This window comes from Pipistrellus hanaki (assembly GCF_964339955.1).
Source record: "Pipistrellus hanaki genome assembly, chromosome: 9".
Lineage (NCBI taxonomy): Eukaryota > Metazoa > Chordata > Mammalia > Chiroptera > Vespertilionidae > Pipistrellus > Pipistrellus hanaki.
This window is the reverse complement of record NC_140511.1, coordinates 79,211,283-79,231,168: the sequence shown is the minus strand read 5'-3', so window position 1 is coordinate 79,231,168 and position 19,886 is coordinate 79,211,283. Positions and strand designations below refer to the sequence as shown.

The 19,886-nt window shown below is 48.9% G+C and overlaps 3 long non-coding RNA genes across 3 annotated transcripts; 1 reads left to right on the top strand and 2 right to left on the bottom strand.

Annotated features, from left to right (window-relative positions):
• Window positions 1-507: 507 nt before the first annotated feature.
• Window positions 508-7,959, top strand: LOC311627343. Its single transcript, XR_014795891.1, has 2 exons — window positions 508-1,644; window positions 1,883-7,959. It is a non-coding gene; the product is annotated as an uncharacterized lncRNA (long non-coding RNA).
• A 1,402-nt stretch (window positions 7,960-9,361) lies between these two features.
• Window positions 9,362-14,320, bottom strand: LOC311627340. Its single transcript, XR_014795887.1, has 2 exons — window positions 14,053-14,320; window positions 9,362-10,617 (listed from the first exon to the last, which is right to left on the bottom strand). It is a non-coding gene; the product is annotated as an uncharacterized lncRNA (long non-coding RNA).
• Window positions 14,321-14,414: 94 nt separating this feature from the next.
• LOC311627342 lies at window positions 14,415-18,783 on the bottom strand. The gene is made up of 3 exons (XR_014795890.1): window positions 18,488-18,783; window positions 17,261-17,393; window positions 14,415-14,658 (listed from the first exon to the last, which is right to left on the bottom strand). It is a non-coding gene; the product is annotated as an uncharacterized lncRNA (long non-coding RNA).
• Between the last annotated feature and the right edge of the window lie 1,103 nt (window positions 18,784-19,886).

The window sequence follows — 19,886 nt, the reverse complement described above, 5'->3', positions numbered from 1 at the left end:
GCTGGTCGGGACACATATACCTACAACATTCCAAGAAAATGGAAAGCATATGCTTGCACACACTTGTACACCAGTTTTACAGCAGCTTTATTTATAATTGCCAAAAACTGGAAATAACTCAAATTATAATATTCGCGCAATGGAATATTACTCAGCAATAAAAATGTTGAGCCCAGCCCCTGTGGTTCAGTGGTTGAGCTTCAACCCATGAAACAGGAGGTCACGGTTTGATTCCCGTTCAGGCTTCAAGCTCTATGCCCAGTAGGGGGCATGCAGGAAGCACCTGATCAATGATTATTTCTCATTGTTTCTGTTCCTCCCCCTCTCCCTTCCTCTCTTTGAAATCAATAAAAATATTTTTATTGATTTCAGAGAGGAAGAGAGGGGAGAGAGAGAAACATCAATGATGAGAACCATCATTTCTCTGGAATGGCCCCTACTGGGGACTGAGCCTGCAACCTGGGCATGTGCCCTAGCCGGGAATGGAACCGTGGCCTCCTGGTTCATAGTTCAATGCCCAGCCACTAAGCTACGCTTGCCAGGAAATAAAAAATTAAAAAAAAAATGTTTGCCCTGACCAGTTTGGCTCAACGGATAGAGCGTCAGCCTGCAGACTGAAGGATCCCAGGTTCAATTCCGGTTAAGGGCATGTGCCTTGGTTGCGGGCACATCTCCACTGGGGGGTGTGCAGGAGGAAGCTCATCACTGTTTCTACATCTCTCCCCCTCTCCCTTCCTCTCTGTAAAAAATCAATAAAATATATTTAAAAAATATATATTTGTTGAACGTTACAAAGTAGTCCAATGACAGTTGCAGTACTCCGTTTGCACACTAGATGGCGGCAAAAGACAACTTTTGTCCAGTTCCATCAATCTGGGTTTGTGGCTCCTCTTTCTTACCTGAGCAGGGAAGGCCGGCCATTACCCCCAAAAACTCAGGCCTGGAGAGGGCAGGTGACATTTCAAGTTTGCCAACTTGTCAGAGCCAGGAGCCAAGCTCTCACCCATGTCTCCTAAATATCCTGGGCTTCCAAATCAACCCTTCCCAGGAAGACACTCCCACATTTCAATTTCTACCCACAACCTGTCAACAACCTGTCAGAAGCCTCCTCTCCCCTCCACCACCCTTTCACTCTCCTGGTCTCAATCCTTTACTGAAGCCAGAAATCTAGCCAGTTTGCTCAGTAGATAGAGCATCTTCCTGCAGACTGAATGGTCTGATTCCAGTCAAGAGCACATGCCCGGATCGGGCTTGATCCCCAGTGTGAGGTATGCAGGAAGCAACTGATCAATGATTCTCTCTCATCATTTTGAAAATCTGCTGTCCACGTCCATACCAACTAGCCCGGGGCCTGGAGGGCTTGAGGGGAACCTCAGGGAGGCTGGGATATGGGGGAGCTACCACCTGGATCCAGGTTTGTTTACCCCTCCTGCACTTCTGGGATTGCCAGGATGGAGACACAAGGAAACATGTACAGAAGACATACATGCTTGGGGTGGGGGGGTGTCAAGACCTATACTCTTTTTTATTATTATTATTTTATTGATTTTTTACAGAGAGGGAGAGAGCTAGAAACGTCGATGAGAGAGAACATAGACCAGCTGCCTCCTGCACACCCCCTACCGAAATGTGCCTGCAACCAATGTACATGCCCTTGACCGGAATCGAACCTGGGACCTTTCAGTCCGCAGGCCGACACTCTACCACTGAGCCAAACCGGTTTCGGCAAGACCTATACTTTTTTTTTTTTTTTTTTTTTTAATATATTTTATTGATTTTGTACAGAGAGGAAGGAAGAGGGATAGAGAGTTAGAAACATCGATGAGAGTCATCGATCAGCTGCCTCTTGCACACCCCCTACTGGGATATGCCCGCAACCAAGGTACATGCCCTTGACCGGAATCGAACCCAGGACCCTTCAGTCCCCAAGCCGACGCTCTATCCATTGAGCCAAACCGGTTTCGGCAAGACCTATACTCTTGACTTGGACAGAACTTTCAGGAAAATGTTACACTGGCCTCCTCCATTCTGAGCGCTCAGAGGGCGGAGGTGGCTTCGTTCCTCCTGGTCTCTGTGCCTTTCCATCTCCAGCCCCAGCCGCTGTGAGGCCCCTCGCTAGTCTCCGCCTCTCACTTCCCTGCTGGTCAGTCTGTGCCTCAGGGAGCCTTCCCGCTCTGGACAAACATGAAGACCTTTCTCCACACAGGCCCCAAGATGCCGACTCCAAGGGAGACCATGGTGTCCAATGCGGCCTCTCCCTCCTCTGCCCCTTCCGGGTCACTTCAACAGCCAGCCCCGCCCGGGCCGCACAGGCTGAGTGTGCTGGGCATTGGCCGGCATGGCCGCTGCTCTGTGGGACATCCTGCGCCCAAGGAACAGCAGTGTTGGAAACTGACTAGGGTGAATCCAGCCATTTCCCGAGGCCCCTCCACTGGGTCACGGGACCCCTGTGCAGGGGGCAGCATCTTTGGTCCTGGGTCCCCATCTCCTGAGGCCTGGCTGGCTTTACTCGACTGGGCCTCCCCAACCACTGAATAGGCCGATTAGAAGCAGAGGCCTCGGGTAGTTAGTGGCCACAGTGGAACCATGTGGGTCACTTAGGGGGTAACATCAGATGCTCTTTACCGGCCGCCTCTTGGTTTCCACCCCACCAGCTCACAGCCAACTGACAGCAACAGGCTGCTGCAGGGTCCTATTGGCTTCTGGATGTCACTGGGTCCCTCCCCTGCGTGAGGATGTGCTGTCCCACAGGAATGTCTGTCATCGGACCGTAAGTTAAGCAGGAACAAGGTGGGACCCCACCCAACACCCACTTCTCCCTTCTACTCAGGGACAGAAGAATCACACCAGTGAAGATCCTTTAAATTTTTATTTATATTTTAGCTGCAATAGGTGTTCAGTTGGTTGTATATCGGTCATCCCAGGCACCAAAAGGTTGCTGGTTCGATTCCCCATTAGGGGCACATGCCCTGGTTGTGGGCTCCATCTCTCTCCCTCACTAAAAATTAAAAAATCATTTTAAGTTAATCGTAAGGCTTCAACACAAGATGCATGGAAAACACCTGAAAATAAAAAAACAAGGCAGTTACATTGTAAATACAAACTAACTCAGGATTCTGTCACTTCAGCTGGCCCCTGAAGAGAGGAAAGGAGGAAAGGGAGGGGGAGCCTTAAGGCAGAGCTATTCAAGCAAAGACGCCACAGGGACTCGAACCCTGTCCTGGAAACCAGGAGTGCCAACCACCAGCATCTTTTGCTTTTTTTTTTTTAAGCTAGGAAAAGGCGAAAAAGCAAAACCTGAGAAAACAAAAGGTTGTTTTCTCAGGAAAAGAAAAACCTTTGCAAGCCCTAGTGAAGAGCACTGGAGAGTCTGCTTCAGCTAAGGTGCTAGCTTGGCCAAATCTGTATGTTCACCTGCAAAAGTCTTAGCAGAGAATTGTGCAATCCCACCCACTCAACCGCTAAAGCCTATCTTCAGTTACAACTTCCCACCCGACATTCCAGTTTTTAAATGTTATTCTGCATTTACTGCTTTAAGTCAGTCTAAGTCACTGGTAATAGTGAATATTTAAAACATTTTTAGAGCTCAGTGTGGTTTTAGTAACAACCATTTGCAGGCAAATTAATGGTCTTTCTAGTAGTGCAACCCACCAAGACCTCAGCACCACTGTTACCTTGAGAAGGTATGGACCATGCCAAGGATCCGAGCTCCTGGCAGCGTCGGTGAGGGTGGAGGGTCTGCGCTAGGCCACAGGCAGGGAGTGGCGATGTGGCAGAGCAGTCACTGTGGGGAGACCTTGCTTTTTAACCGGCTTCTGGAAGAGGGGCTGCCCGCTTCACCCCTTTCCAGCCCCTTCAAGCATCACTTGAAGCTTGTTTAGGCTTTAAGAGCTGCTGTGAAAGCAGCCGATTCAATGTTAGGACAAGCCCGGGGTTTGTGCGGTTCGCAGGCATTCCTTTGGGCTTCACTCCCCAGGAGAGGACCCCTGCATGGTGCCAAGTGTTAAGGCAAGTCCTCCTTTGAGAGGATGGGGTTATGAGGCCGACACCCTTTGACCTGAGTACAATAGCGCTTTGTTGTCTCTTGCCACAGGAAGGCTCCGGGTTGTCCTACGTTAAGCCTTCGGTGCCTTAGTGAGGTAGACCTGAAAAACCTCAAAGAAAAAGGCTTAGCGCCCACCTCACCCCTCCGCCCCCCCGTTTGCTCCAGCATGAAGCTGAAGTCTACTCCACACTACGTTCTTCCCCACTGACTCGGTATGAAACAGAAAAGGCTCGGTCACCTGGTGTCCTCATTTTGTCCACTGGTGAGCGCACTGGAGCTCCTAGTCTGAAGAGGGCAATCTGAAAGAACTACGGCTCCCAATCCCCACACAGAACACGGAATATTTGTTTGTTTAAAGTAAATAAGCTATTTTTCCTTACTGGGGCTGGCTTCTCTGGCCCTTCGCATACGTCTGCTGTTTTGCATGTTCCTGTGTGTAAGAATTAAGACCAGGGGAGGGGAGAGAGAAACCCACACAAGCAATGCACTGAGACCACTGAACTGTATGAACATTTCCACTTGCCAGGTACATTTCTTGAAGACTTGCTTGTTTGGGGGTTATGTCTTGTCAGAGTTTAAGTTGCATCTGGAAAAGACTAAAGGCTTCAGTGCCCCCCCACCCCCCTGCCAGGAAAGAACAAAAAGCATTTTACCTAAAGCACAGCAAAAGGTACTCGGCTTCAATCACAAACATGAATACTTAAAGCTGCAGAAATGTCCTCAACACACAGCCTGTATCACTCAGCTGGGTTTTCCTTCAACAATCACTACTCCAAGCATCGGGCAAACACAACTTTAATCATACTCCAGTCGTCTCACAACGCATTCTAATAGCAGCGGTCAGAACAGTACTGCGTTACTTGCCAACAGAACAGACAGACCTGAGGTCAAGACAACCGCATTCTGTGTAGTCTGTAAAAAAAAAAGCTGACAAGTAAGCCCCCCCCCCCCCTCCCTGAAGATCCAGAGGGGATGTACTTGAGTGTGCGGAGGAACTCACTGCAAGGTCACACACTAGGACAGAAGGCAGAGCCAAGCGCTAGATGCAAGTCAAAGTCCTGACCAGCTTCATGAGGGATGAAATGAAGCCTCTGCAAAGGAAAAGTCTTAAAAAACCCACATGCCCCACTCGTGTCTCCATAGAGGCCAATATGTGAACATCAGCTAACACCGGGTGAGATGGACAGAAGCAATGAAGTTAACATGCAAACTTTGGGAACAGTACTTTATTGCTCTAAGTTTATAGGCCCCTGGACTGTCTGAAAACAGTGTAGGTGCAGTTACCTGGTTTTCTGATTATCTCCCACCTGTCCTAAGAGGTATTTAACTCCTTATTTAGAGGCCCTCTATTGCCATGTGCCTTATTAAATGCTCATCAATTTATGAAGAATAAAATTTGTGTTTCCTGCCTTAAGAGTTACAAGTCCTTCTTCTGCTCAATTCCTGATCTTGTCCATAAAGTGTTCGCAAAGTCTCTGAAAGATGAGAAGAATCCCCCCAAGATTGCCCAACACTAACCACAAAACAAACAGTACTTTATTTAAATAAGGAGACAGCTGCTTCCTAAAAGCATACATTATCTATTAAAAATGTTTTATTTTGAACGATTTAATGGTTTTCTGCACAACATACAACACAACTTTTAAATTTTAAGCAAGATTAACAGCGCATCTTATCCTATCCTTTCATAGGGTTTTTCAATTATTCAGTGCTAAACAAAAAATTCAATTTTAGTAAGTACTGACCTGGAGCGGCTTGAAGAATTAACTTGCCTGAGTGAGGTTCTATCCCATCATGGAAGCCCACAGGTAAAGTCCTGTCTAACCTTAACCAGGCTGATGGGGATTCCTCACCTCCCTGGAGTCCTCGGGGACAGGACCAGGAGGGGCGTAAGCCCGCCACAGCTGATAGACATAAGCACTCAGCCTGACATGCAGTACTGCAGATGCAAGTTACACTTATCTGTAACAGCTGCCTGCTGTTTCCTGCTCCCAGATGGAATGAAGCAACTCTTCAGATAACGAAGAGAACCTGTCTGAGGCAAACGAAAGATTGGCAAACAGCACAGCCTCCTCTCCTCTGAATCCACTTGATCCCAACTCCTCTGAATTATTTCCGCTTCCTTTATTCCGGGATTTATGTAGTATTATCATTTTCATTTCATTTCATTTCTATTCTGCTTTTGTAAAAGCAGTATTTTGAGATGGACATATGATCTTCATTGTATTTCTCAATTCATTATTTAATTTCTCGATTCATTTTTTTGAGAGTATAAGCTTGATAAGCCGTAACTTTAAAATGGTAGATTCCATTAACTTTAAATTGGTAGCTTTCATTTGCTTTTTTGGCATGTGCAGACAATGCTTTCATCAGTAGTTAGGATCTCAGGGTTATGCCTTTTCCCCAATGAAGGTATGAAATATAATCTTTTCTGCTTTTACTTATCATTCACCAAGGAGTTGTTCCCTCTCCATCTAGGCCATCATTATTGCCAGGCTGGTTATGACTCAGAAGATGTTATCTGAAAAAAGTCTACAGAAAAAAAAGGTTTCCCCTCCCTCATCAACAAAGCCCACCCTTACTTTTAGCAGTTATGATTTACAAATACTTAGGATGCAAACATAAAAAATATACAATTGACAATAATTTTAAAGCATACCTTAACATCTTGTTTTGCAGTCAAAGGAAAAATATTTTCCTACACTAAAGAAACACACTTGCTTATGTACAATTAAAAATAGGGTCTTACTTGATAACACAAAAGCTACCATCAGAAGAAATCCCTTCAGGATCATTAAGCCACTTCCTCTGCTCTGAAGCTCCTATAGCATTAACTTTTATTAAACCACCTGAAAAAAATTCCAAAAGAGAACCAACACACTACCATATCCAAACTTAAGTGTTCAAAAAATTCCCAAGACATTATCTTTGTCAGCCCAGTGGGCTAGACCAACCCCATCCAACACTTTCCTTCCCAGGCCCTACATTTTGAATCCAATGGATCTTCATGAAACTTCCCAGCTGCTCAATTCAAAAATTGAGGGGAAACAAAAACTTGAAGATTGGGAGTTACTTGCCAACATGGATGTTGAGATTTCTTAGTTTTTTTTCATCCTAAGTACTTAAGTTCTCTGGCTTGAGTTTATCTGAAATCATAAACTAAACAATTACCTAAACCCCACCCTCCCAACACCCACCATTACAAGCTACTGACAAAGGTTAATTGTCAAAATTTGCCCCTCCCCTTTTAATAAAAGGTTACTTTAAGTCACATTATTTGAAAACTTAACTTCAACATTTGGCCTAGTCAAGATCTTCTGAAGTTCTCCTGAGATGACTGAGTGAACCAGAGCTGCACTGTGCTGCACCTTCAGCTTCAACTGGGAATACTCTTCCAAGAGAAGAAGCTCCAATCCCTAAAGGCGGTGTTGCCAACAGCATATCGGCCCAATCCTTCTCTACCCCAGTTTGTCAATAGCACTAGAGCATCTGTGGAAAATCTTAGAAAAAAACATTTTGCTCCCCCCACCCCTTCCCCTATGAAGCACACCCCGAAATACTTCAAATAAAGTTTTAAGGATTACATACTTTAAAAATCTGATTATGGGGTGGAAAAAAAGAACTACCAGCCACTTTTCCAATGCACGCTCCTCCACAGACCTCAAAGTGAGAACTGCTCGTGCTAATTTCTAGAAACTGTAAACCTGTGGTGTTCTGATTATCCTGATTCTGGATTTTCTTTTTTCTGTTACCTTGAGTCATTTGCCTTTGCGATTCTAGACAGACCTAAGGGAAAAGAACTCAAGACATTTTGCCCCCCCACACACACACAAAAACTTTCCCCCCATACACGCCCAAACTTGACATTCACAAAACTCAAATGTTTCATTACCCCAAGCCACTAAAAAAATAAATTTAAAAAGCCGCTTACAAACCTTGCCTTAATTTTGTCTCAATTTTGTCTCAATTCTCAAATTGGTTAAAAGACAAAAACCATAAAACTTGCCATCTACCATTCCTCCGGGCCTTGGAAGTCTGCCCTCAAAAGCTTCAGACAAGATGCATGAGAAAATAAGCCTGAAAAAGAGAAACCTACAACACCCGGAAATCGGCCTACATTCCATAAGCCCTCGCCGCTTAGTACAACTCCCCCATCACCATTAGGAAGTAAAGGTTACCAGACTCGTTACCAACACCAGGACGCGGCCGACCTCCCGGACTTGACCACCACTGGCCGCCCGCACGCGGCCTCGCACTGGGCCGCCCGCTGCTCTAGGCTCCGCTATCTAGCCTCCAGCCTCCAGCCTCCTCTGCACACGCCTGCTCGCCGCCTCCGCGTGGTCGCCAAGCCGCACGCCGGCGTCAACACCGCACTGGCTGCTGCTCCTTCCCCGGAGCCTCTCCTAGCTGCGCCTCCAGCGCTCCTCCTCCGCGCTAGCTCCTCCAGGCACTGGCTCCCGGTCCTGGCCTATCTTCGAACGCCGCTGGCGGCTCAGTCCTAGCTTCACCCCGCTCCTGGGCTCCTGTCTGCCGCTCCTGTCTTCCTAGCTCCACTGAATCCACTTCGGGGGCACCTGGTCAGCTGACAAGTAACGCTAGTCCTCGGGTTTATCCTCTGAGCTCAGTCCAAACCAAAGCGTTAAGTTGATTATTCTTGATCTCGAATTACTTCAGTTATGAAAGTCCTTTAAATTTTCCGGAGAGAACTAAGCTAATGTATTTAAGCCTTTCAAGTTTTCAAGGCTTCCTATCCTTAGTTTTAAAATCACTTCAGTCCTTTAGAATATTTTTTTAGCCTATTTCCCTGCTAGCTTCCGGGTATTCTTCTAAATTTGTCCTGTTCTACAGCAATTTAAACAACGTCGTCTTCTCAAAGCTAACTTTCTGCACCACCAGAAATTAAACTCATGGGCTTTTATAATTCTTATTAAATTATTAAAAATTTAATTTCCTCCTTTTTTCCTGTACTATCTTTTAGCTGAAATATTTTTCTTGACAACCTTCTATCTTCTAGTTTTCTAAATTTCTATCTTCTCGTCTTTTATCTTCTACTTTTCTAACTTATATCTTCTCATTTTCTATCTTCTATTTTTCACTTCTCATTTTCTATCTTGTTTTTCTACTTAACTTTTATCTTCTCATTTTCTATCTTCTATTTTTCTAAACTTGTATCTTCATTTTCTATCTTCTATTTTTCTACTTAATCTCATTTTCTATCTTGTTTTTCTACTCAACTTTTATCTTCTCATTTTCTATCTTCTATTTTTCTAAACTTGTATCTTCATTTTCTATCTTCTATTTTTCTACTTAATCTCATTTTCTATCTTGTTTTTCTACTAAACTTTTATCTTCTCATTTTCTATCTTCTATTTTTCTAAACTTGTATCTTCATTTTCTATCTTCTATTTTTCTACTTAATCTCATTTTCTATCTTCTGTTTTTCTACTAAACTTTTATCTTCTCATTTTCTATCTTCTATTTTTCTAAACTTGTATCTTCATTTTCTATCTTCTATTTTCTACTTAATCTGTCTCATTTTCTATCTTGTTTTTCTACTAAACTTTATCTTCTAATTTTCTAATCTTCTATTTTTCTAAACTTGTATCTTCCATTTTTCTGCCAAAAAGCTTTATCTTCTCATTTTCTATTTTCTATTAAATCTGTATCTTCATTTTCTATCTTCTGGTTTTCTACATTTGTATCTGTGCCCTTAGTTGCTTTGGTTAGTTTGTCTCAATACTTTCTCTTCTGCTTTCTACCTTTTGGACTTAGTTTTTCTGTCGTCTAAAATACGTTTTATCTTCTATTTTCCTGTCTTCTCTAAGCCTTTTTTTCTTCACCTTCCTGTACACTTCTGTCTTCCAAGTTTTCCATTTCAAATTTCTAATCTTTCTCCAAAATTTTATCTGACTTCTAAATTAACAATTGCCCCATCTTGCGCTAATAATGCCGTAAGAGCAATTCGGCTTCACAGGACAATCTTTCCTGCGTCATGAATTTGAAGGTCTCTCTTAAGTCACCTTCAATTTTCTCTTTTAAATACGGCATTTAATATATAGTTTAACCATCTCCAATTTTCTTTAAATGACAATTTTGTCACCTACGGTTTAATGGTATTTTTAGTTTGCCCTTCCATTTAAGGCTTTGAGTTTAGGCTTTGCAATCCTATCAGCCATTTTCTTGAAAATTATTTTTACTTCGTAAAGAAGTTTCATGTTCTGGAAATATTTTTCTTCTCTCTTCCTTTCTGAAACTACTTTTTAGGCAAGTCTTCATTATCTTTTCCCTTAAATAAGATCTTTGTTATAAAGGTTAAAATATTAATGCTAAGAAATATCTCAGTAAGCACCTTCGCTATTTACATTTCCTAAATATATTTTTCTATCTCTTTTTAATAGAAAAGACTTATCTGGTTTCCTCAAGTAGCGCCTCAGCCTCAGCAGTCACCTCTGCGCTCGCTGCCTGAATGCCTGCCGCAGAGCCGGGAGAGGCGTATTTATGGGCGAGGGACAACTCACGCTGTTGGCACTCAGTAACCCTCCGCAGCCTTTGTGAGGAAGCAAAAGTAGTCCCTAGGAAAAGTTAAAAATAGAATCTGGCTTACAAGCTTTTCTAGTTTTTTCCTAACCGTTTATGAAAAATAATCGCAAACCATGTACCCAGAGATATTTAAGACTCATTAGCAAGTAGATTTGAGCTGAACATTTGGGCAAAAACAATGGAAATCACTTTTAAGTCCACCATCAAGCAGCTCACCAAACCTCAGAGCCATCGCTTGGGAATTTTTTAGCAGCTTTGAAAGTACCTCTCCTCGAAGTTCAGTGGGTACTAGTTAGTGCCTCTCTGAAGGCAGGCTAATACGGGTTTTCATTACGTAACAGAGACAGCAGCCATTTTGGCGAAGTGCTGAGGTTTCCCCCCAAACTGCCCACGTCCTGTGAGTTGGTTCTGGGGTTATACCACGTTCTGATCGCCCTTTTATTTGAGAAATCTGGATTATCTGTTTAACAATCCCACTAAGAGAAGATGTCTGACAAGACTGCTGTCCCGGCAAAGGGTCGGCGGCCACCTCAGAGCTCCCGCCCGCGGAGGCGCCGTGCGGCTTCCCGCTGTGCGCCCGCCCGCCGGCTGGGCCCCGGCTCTGGCTGCCCGCTGAACCAAGCCTGCGCTAGCAGTCCCCCAAAGGGAACCTCCCTGTGTCCCAGGCTTTTCTCTCAAAACCCAAACCCGCCGTCACACTGCGTGTCAGCGCCCCGAAGCCGCCCGAAGAGCGAGGGTCGCCCCTGAAGACGCGGCGACCTTGGCGGCCATGCCGGGCGGCGCTGCTGAGGAGGCGCTTTTCGGGGCTCGTCTCACAGCCTGTCGCTTCCGGCCTGGCTGCGTTCTTAAAACACTGACTTCGAGCTGGAAGGAAGCTTCTAACAGGCCTGCCTCCCTGCAGCTGGGTTTTCTTTTTACCCCCCTCGCCCCCGGGGTCTCCCCACTGAGCCCGGCTCCGGACAGGGCCCTGGCAACCCCGGGCCTCCCAGCGAGGCCTGAGGGAGCGGGGACAGTGGCACCGGGCTCCCCTCACAGGCGTCCACGCGGCCACAGTGGCCGCACAGGGAGGGCAAAACCCGGTGAGGCGGCCGGGGCGGGGGCTAAAGGACTTCATTTTCCTCAGATTGTGGAAGCCCCCTCAGCTCCGTCCCCCGCGGGCGGGAAGGCCTGGGCGGCGGGCGAGGCGGGGGAGGGGCGCGGCCGGCCCCCACCCACGCCGGCCCGGCGCAGGGATACGCGGGCGGTGAGCCGCCGCCTGCCTTTGTGAGGTGTTGGCTTCCGGGCGGGCGTCACCGGTTCCAGCCGGTTCCAGCAGGTTCGAGCAGCCTCGCGGAGCCGGCGGTTGGCGCAGCGCGCCACTGCGCAGGCGCGCCCCGCCCCCAGGGCTCGTGCTCGGCCTGGGAGGGCTGTGGGGGAGGGGAGCGGGGCGCGGGCTTCCTGGCCGCCCCTCCTCCCGGTCCCCCTTTCCGTTTTCAGCCTGGGCCTGCTTTTTCTTCCTTTGTCACTCATCCATTCATTTAATATCTAAAATGGCACGTCTTTAGGCAGTAAATTCCAAGAGGGGAAGATGGAGGTTAGTGACCCGATATAGGTTAGAATGGCAACTAAATAAAGACAGGAACTGTATAAAATCAACGCTCTTTCTAAAACCCCTTTGGCTCCTGTAAGTGGCAGTGGTTGTGAAAGGGCTGGGGAGCTGGCCTGGGGTCTCTAGCAAGTGAGGGTGCTGCCTCCTGCAGACCCCTCCCCTCCCGCACCCCCAGTGAATCAGGGCTCATGTCAGCAGCTCCTGAGGGACCTGGTTTCATCTTCCCCTCCTCTCTCCTCCCCGCTTCCATCCAGAGTGGAATGTTACTGAGATGCAGATGGTTCCCTTCAGACACGTCTTGATGTCTGCTCTGAGACTGGAAAATTTTTACAGAAGTTTAGCACTGAAAGAAGGAACACTGAGTCACCTCCTTTTACAAATGGGGGTTGGGGAGTCTGGGTTGTGTGTGATTTGCCTAAAATCAGACGCAGCTCATTAGTACCAGAACCTATTCTTGAATCCCAGAATTTAGACTTAATGGTGCCTCCCCCCTCAGCTCCCAGCCCCCTGCTCACCGTCTCCCAGGACTTGTCGGCCTCCGGGCCCCTGTTATCTATGGTCTTTGTCCCACTTTGGAGCCCATGAGGTGAATGTTAAGAGCAATAAAGTGCTTAAAATAATGTACAGAATGTCCCTAAACTAGTCATTCCCGTTACAGATTATAGCATTTTTCTCATATTGTGAAAATGGTTGTATATTATTTGATTAATTCTCCTTGGGTTTGAGGAAAGAGAGAATCTGAAAGCAGCTCAGCTGAGAGATGGCTTGCCAAGGCCAGAGAGAAAATTCTAATTTTTCTTTTCTGATTGGTAAATGAAAAATATTTTAGAGATGATATGGACACTAACTCCTGTTCTTACTGTTCAGGCCCAAACATTGCTTGCCTTCATCTCTCCTGGCTTTTGCTTCACAAAACAGTCTCTACAATATTCCGATTCCTACCTCCTCTCCTTTATATATTGATTTAAACAAGATGGTAAAATCACCATGTTCTTTGATGAGATTAATATGTGCCTTCTCTCAACTCTTCGATTTAAGATCTTTAACTAAATTGCATTTTTTCAAGGCACTTTTCCCCTTGCCTGCATCCATGTTCCAATTAACTTTGGAATGTCTGGTTGATAGCTGCTGCCCTCTCCACTGGTACTTTATTATCCTCCTCAGTCTAAAAATCTAGTCTTCCTTTGAGCCTAAAGATACAAATTTAGAGGGCAAATCCATTTTAGCTGATTGTCTCATGTTCCCTTCCCCCACCCTCAAAAAGCCCAGACTAAAAATAGGAGGTCCTTGGTCCAATCACTCAGGGAGGAACATCAAGGTGACCTTGGGCACTAACCCAAATAACTTCTCAGCAATTTTCCTCGCTGTAGAATGAGATTAGATGACAGAAGTGATTATGCTAATTCTACAAAATGCGGTGAACAAAGCAATGGGAGGAGAACGTGGGGGATTTTAGATCCTGGTTTTGCCTTCAAGGAGCACCGAAAAGGACTGAAGCAGCAGTAATTTAGAATGAGCACGCAGGTAGCGTGGCCGAGCGGTCTAAGGTGCTGGATTTAGAATGGGGGCTCTGCCTAATCCCCAGACTCACACCAAGGCCAGCCACCTCCAGAGAATGGCCGAATCCTTCCCTTTTCAGCCAGGCTTCCTCAGAGAGAAGCTTCTGGGGCCTCTGTATTTGGCTCTGGGGTCCGGAGGCCAGCCACACCTGGATCCCCTTCAGGCCTCTTGTTTGATTTCAATCTCATCCTTGATTTTTTTTCCTAATCCTGCATTACCAGAGACTGTTCTAGAAGGGCAATGGGTGTCGCAAAGAAACAGCGTGCTTGTTTTCTGAAGACTAGGAATTTGGAGTTGCCAGCCCCCTCCTGCCACCCACCTTCCAGAGCTGATCTCCGGAACAATGACTGCACAAAGCCTTCAGCTCCTCCTCTGCAGAGAGCCAGATCCGGCCGGAAAAAACCCAGCGATGACTCAGCTCGCAGCTCCATTATGCGGAAGAGAGATCAACAGCAATTAGAAGTGGCTAAAGGAGAAACATCCTTAATCCCGAGTCATTTATAGTCTAGTGAGTTAGACAGATAGGTAAACCAATCACAATATCATGTGATCATTGTATTTGTGATGTCTATAATGAAGATATCTGCCATGGAAAATAGGTCTGGAGGCTAGTGCAACCCTCTGAGTGCTGCATACGAAGTAAGGGGTGAGGGGGCATAACCACTGCCCAGAGCTGGGAATGATAAAGTACGAATTTATCTGTTGTCAGCCGAGGAGCGCCTGACCTCTAGAATATAATTCACAATGACCTGAAAGTTTCATCTTTTAATAACAAAAACGTTAAAGAGGTTCCATTTTACTCACCATGTCAGGAGTCAGCTGACACACTGACACAAGCTCGGGCCTGTTGTTGGGCTGGGAAGAGTCCAGAAATAATTCCTGACGTTATTTCTTGTTCTGCCCCAGGGGGTAAAGTTAAGGATTCCTAAATGTGATGGAAAGGTATAGTGTTAGAAATTCCACCCTTAAAAATAACCTCTAACCATGAACACAAACACTGACTGACGTGTGCAAATAGTCATTCTAAAAGCTATATCTGGAAAGAAGAAAGCATCAAAAGTACCTTCTAACAAAATAAGTCACAGGGAAGAGAAAAAGGGGTGGGGGTGGGGGTGGGGCTGGAAGTGGCTGTGTAACCTGGTCTTCCCCCAAAGTGCCGCCAGGCAGAGCAGCCCCTGGCCTCCCCACACACACACTGTGTGGAAGAATCCGGGAAACCCTTCCCTCATCTTCCTGAGAAAAGCATCCATCTTCTAAGCGCACCTCCCTGAGACTCAGTGGGGTTCTGTGCGATAGACCCACCTCTGGGGCGGGGACAAAGGTCTCTTGAAAGAGCAGTTCCCCACCCCCAGCCCCAGAGCTCCATGCTGCTGGTTTCCTTTAGTTTATTCCCCACATAACGTGTTTGGTGCTGGGCCCTGCAGCCTGCTCTGTGGATCTTTCTAGAAGGCCTGGGTGTGGTGGTGCAGTGGCAGCACTGTGAGCTGTGGGAGGACAGAGCATGGCTCTCAGAGGAGCAGCCTTAGCCCCGCCCCCAGCGGAGACTTACTGACCTCCTCTCCCGGCCGAGAACAGGGACCGAGGCTTCCCTGGCCTCCCATTGCCCCTGTGTCTGCAGGACAGTGAACCAGCACAGCTTTCTGTTCTGACAGCTAAGAGCACTGGGCCTGACCTCTTTTCAGTTCTCTCAGCCCCCTGGGAGGGGGGTGCTGCTGTCACCCCCTTAGAGGGCTGAGGACACGGAGGCCTAGGCCTGTCCTGGTATCTTAGTTCTTGGCGCACAATAGAAGCGCCACACATGTCTACTGGGTGGTGGGTAAATTGGAACAGTATGTCTGGAGATGAGAAAGCCAAGCAGAACCGTGGAGAGAGCCCGGTGACAGATGCCCAGTAGGCGCAGCGCGACTGAGCCACCAAAATCCAGCGCGGAAGGGGCTGTGAGAGAACCGGGTTCCTCTCCTGAATGTCCTACAGAGACACTGGCCCCAGTAGCTCAGTGGTAAGGGCGGTATCAGCAGGTTGTTGAGCTGTCTAAGGCCTGGGGAATTGTGCTGAGTGTTGCTAGTAAGGAAGAAGGAAGTGATGAGACAATGTGATGTGACTCTACAGGAACAAGGTGAGATTTTTTTTTTTAATATATTTTATTGATTCTTTACAGAGACAAAGGGGAGATAGAGAGCTAGAAATGTCGATGAGAGAGAAACATCGATCAGCTGCCTCTTGCACACCCCCTACCGGGGATGTGCCCACAACCAAGGTACATGCCCTTGACCGGAATCGAACCTGGGACCTTTCAGTCCGCAGACCGACGCTCTACTGCTGAACCAAACCGGTTTCGGCGGAACAAGGTGAGATTTGACATGAACACGCTGCCGTCAGGATGGAGTGACTGCATGGAGCGGGGACTGTGTAAGAAAGGGGAACTGCTTCCCTCTCTGAAGGAAGAATCTAGAAAGACTGATCCGAAAGGGCAGGAGAGAAAACCCAAGGCCGCCTCAGGGCTCCATGGAGCTCCGGTTGGGCATTCGCCCCGGAGCGGAGGGGAGCGAGGGCAAGGCTCAGGCCTGCTGTCGTTCCTTGTGACTCACTGCGGAGGCGTGTGGCCAGCCCGCACTGTGCTGGGCCTCAGGCCTGCCGCGTGGACCCTCAGAAACAGCCGAGGAAGAGGGAGGCTTCCCAGTGAGTCATGTTTACTTCTTGTATCCCCGCCTGCGATCTGCTCCGTCACCCACTTTGAGGTCCCCGGCAGATGTGTGTGTTAGCGTCACGGACGCACTGCACACCCAGCAAGAAGCTCGTTAAGCATTTCACATCTTCCGTGGGTGTTCATTCTTTCTCAGCACAACTGTGGCCCACACCCCACAGGAACAAGTCTTTAGAACAAGGGGACAGAGGTCACCCAGTTCCAGGAACTTTGCCAATCATGTATTTCTCAACACATGCCAGGTAAAAACAAGCCCATGGCATTCTGGGTCCTTCCTGGGGCTGAGGTCAGCGGAGAGCTGCACAGTGACGGGTGGAGCGGGTCTCACAGCTCCTTAAGTGAGGGGAACCCACTAGCAAGTAGGGGAAGCAGGAAGGGACACTAAAGTGAGGTCTACCAGGGCTTGAATTTCCTGAAGAGGGGTTTGAACTCTACTCTTTGGGCAGAGGAGGACTCCTGAGCTGGGCGGGGCCCTGGCTTTGGGAAATACCGAGGCTGCTGTTAACAAGGTGGCAGAGGGGTGGGCACTGGAGTCCATTCTTTCAGTCCAGGCAGACCAGAGGCCATGGAGGCCTGGATTGGGGTAGGTAGTGGCCATGGGACCAGGGACAGAACACAGATATAGAAAATCTGCCTGAGGCTCTCAGCTTCCCGCACTGCTCTCTGCAGCACCCCTGGCGTCCCCAGAATCACGTTCTTCACTCTTGATGACACATCTGCTTGGAATATACTCCCTGCTCTTCAGCCTACGGCACTCCTCTGCAGGGGCCTCTCGGGCCAGCATACCCAGTCACCCAGCTTCATCAGCCCTCAGTTATCTCACCCTGGGTCTCAGCACAGCCTCTAATTCCTGGGTGACGCTGTGTTGTTAGCATGTCTCCTGGCTCCTCTGAAGGTCAGTGGGAATGCGAGGTTTGCAGCCAGGTTGGTGGAGGATGAGGTGCCACTGCTGGAGCCTGAAAGTGGACGGAGAAACCTCAGGCTCACTCAAGCCCAACGTGGGAGAGGTGGTCTGTATCCACCTCACTGAGGGAGACACACACACACACACACACACACAGACACACTGCCCCCCAGCTGTGGACAGAGCACGCAGACACCGTAGAGATGCCCTTTTGTCCTGTTTGGTAACCTCACTTTATTGCACTAAGCCTTAGTGACTAAGGCCAGGGCTCCATCTGGCCCCACCCCAGCTGTTGCTGTGGCCGGAGAACCTCACTGGAGGTGGGTGGGGCTGGGATCCTGGGCGAGGAGAGGGGGGTGGGGAGAGGGAGAGCTCTCGGCTTCATCCCAGCTTCCCTCTCACAGTCACTTCTTCCCCTTGGGAGCTGTGAGAAATGAATATAGAAAATGCCTCCGAGAGAGCGGAGCGGAAGTGGCACTCCCCTTTAGGTGCCTCTGGGCTTGCTCTGGGCCCGAGGCCTGTGCTCTGGGCGGCACAGCCACCAAACTGCCCGGCTTCAGAGCCCTGACAGGATGGTGGGAGCTGCCGTTCTTCCCTTCCCCTTCCCCGGAGAGGAATCCTGGGCCCTGTCGGTCGGGGTGACAATTCCAGTTTCCAGTGGCACAGTGCCCTGGTGCCGAAGCTCTGACCGCCTTCCGTGGCTGTCGGGGTCGCTGGGGGAGCCCTGGCCTCTCCAGCCCGCGGCCCATCCGAGCACAAAGCCTTTGTGCTCAGCAGAGCCCGGGAGGAAGGAGGAGCTGAGAACAGCGCTGGGAAAAGAACTGGGGTGGAAATTTCCATGGCCGTTCTGCCTCAGCAAAGACTTCAGTTGAGACCTTTTGGCCCAGGCAGAGACCAGTAAGCTACAGACCATCCAAGTCACACTGAGTCCCCTTCATTGTCCAGATGCTTTTCATTTACTGTCCCACCCTGAGCCAGGGCCGTAAAGCTCAACCAGTTGTGTCCCTCCGTCCCCTCTTTCCAGCCCTGCTTGCTCTCAGAGCCCTAGTCCACAGGATACGGTGACCTGGTTCCTGAGCCCCGCCCGTCAGGAACCAGGTCAGAGTCCTTTCCGGCTGCAGCAGGCTGCTCAATGGCCGGTCCTACCTGCAGACTCCTGTGGCCTCTGTGGTCCAGTGACCTCAGCAGCACTCCTGTGATCACACCTGCATCAGTGACTCATCTGCTGTGACCTTAAGCTGCGGCACATGACTTCTGTTCTGTGTCATTGTCACTTAACATCCTTGAAAACAGAGCTGGGGTCTTCCTATCGCCCTCCTCAGCTCAGAGTAGCTCTGCACATGGCCCAGCCAGCGCCGGGAACTTGCTCCTGGGCTGGTGGGGACTCAGAGGCTGGCCTCACCCCAGGCTCCAGCTGCTGGTTCCTGGATGGCCACCCAGCACCACCCAGCACTTCCCCCGCAGCGCTGTTTGTAGGCCTGACTCCCTCCCCGCCCCCAGCCAGCCAGTTCTGCAGGATGACTGACGGGCTGGGCTGGTCTTCCCACCAGCCCTCAACCCCATGTCCTTCCCCGCAGCCTCAAAGTCACCCTCCTTGTTTGGCGAAGCCTTCCTTCAGCTCCCCGAAAACCCTGGCTCTCGCCCTCCTCTGCACCCCCCCGACCTCATCTGGGCCTGTACACTGCACGCATTAGACGCCATCGTGGGGAGAATGGCCCGAGTGTCAACACTCCTCCACACCTGCTTCCTCATGCTGGCTCTCTGTGGCACAGGCAAGTTGCCTAACCTTTGAGTCAAGTGTATTCCTCAGTGAGAGAGAAATGACCTATGCCCTACCCTCTTGTCAGGGGTGTGAGGCTGTCGGGAGCTCGGGAGCTCGGTTCAGTGCCAGGCTGTCACTACCAACCTGGCCTACCTTCCCCCCCTCCAGCACCCAGCACAGGGCAGAGCGTGCGCCCCCTCCCAGGCCCTGGGTTTGCCTGGGCAGGCACCGCCGGGGAAAGGGTTAAACACTGCAGTGACCTCATCCCGGCCCCTCAAGCAGGAAACAGGCAGAGAAGGTAACAAAATCAGGCTGAAGGCTGGTGGAATTTTCCAGCCCTCATAAACAGGACCAGTCTGAGTTGCTAAGGGAGATCACCATGGAAACGGTCACGTGTGCTGGCCTTCTTGTTATTCCAACCTGGCTTGGGGCCGATGACTCAGACTCCAGGCCTCTGATTGGCTGCTGCCATGCTCTTGCCACTGAAATCCAGCAGGAGATTGGCCCATGGCAGTAGCTGGGCTCGCGTTAGGCCTGCCCCTCCCCCATCTAGAGCCTGCTGGAAGCCGCTGTTTGAGCCCAGAAGACAGATAGGCTGCCAAAGATGTTGCCATAGCAACTGCCTTCCTTTCTGCCCTACTTGGAGTTAACAGTTAACTTCTTTGTAGTTGAAGGACTTTTCCAAAGGCAGAGAGGTGTCGGCCATTTTACACGAACCTGACTTCATTCTTTTGAAGAGGACAGCCCTCGGCTTCCAGAGAGCCTCCACTTAACAGGCTGGTG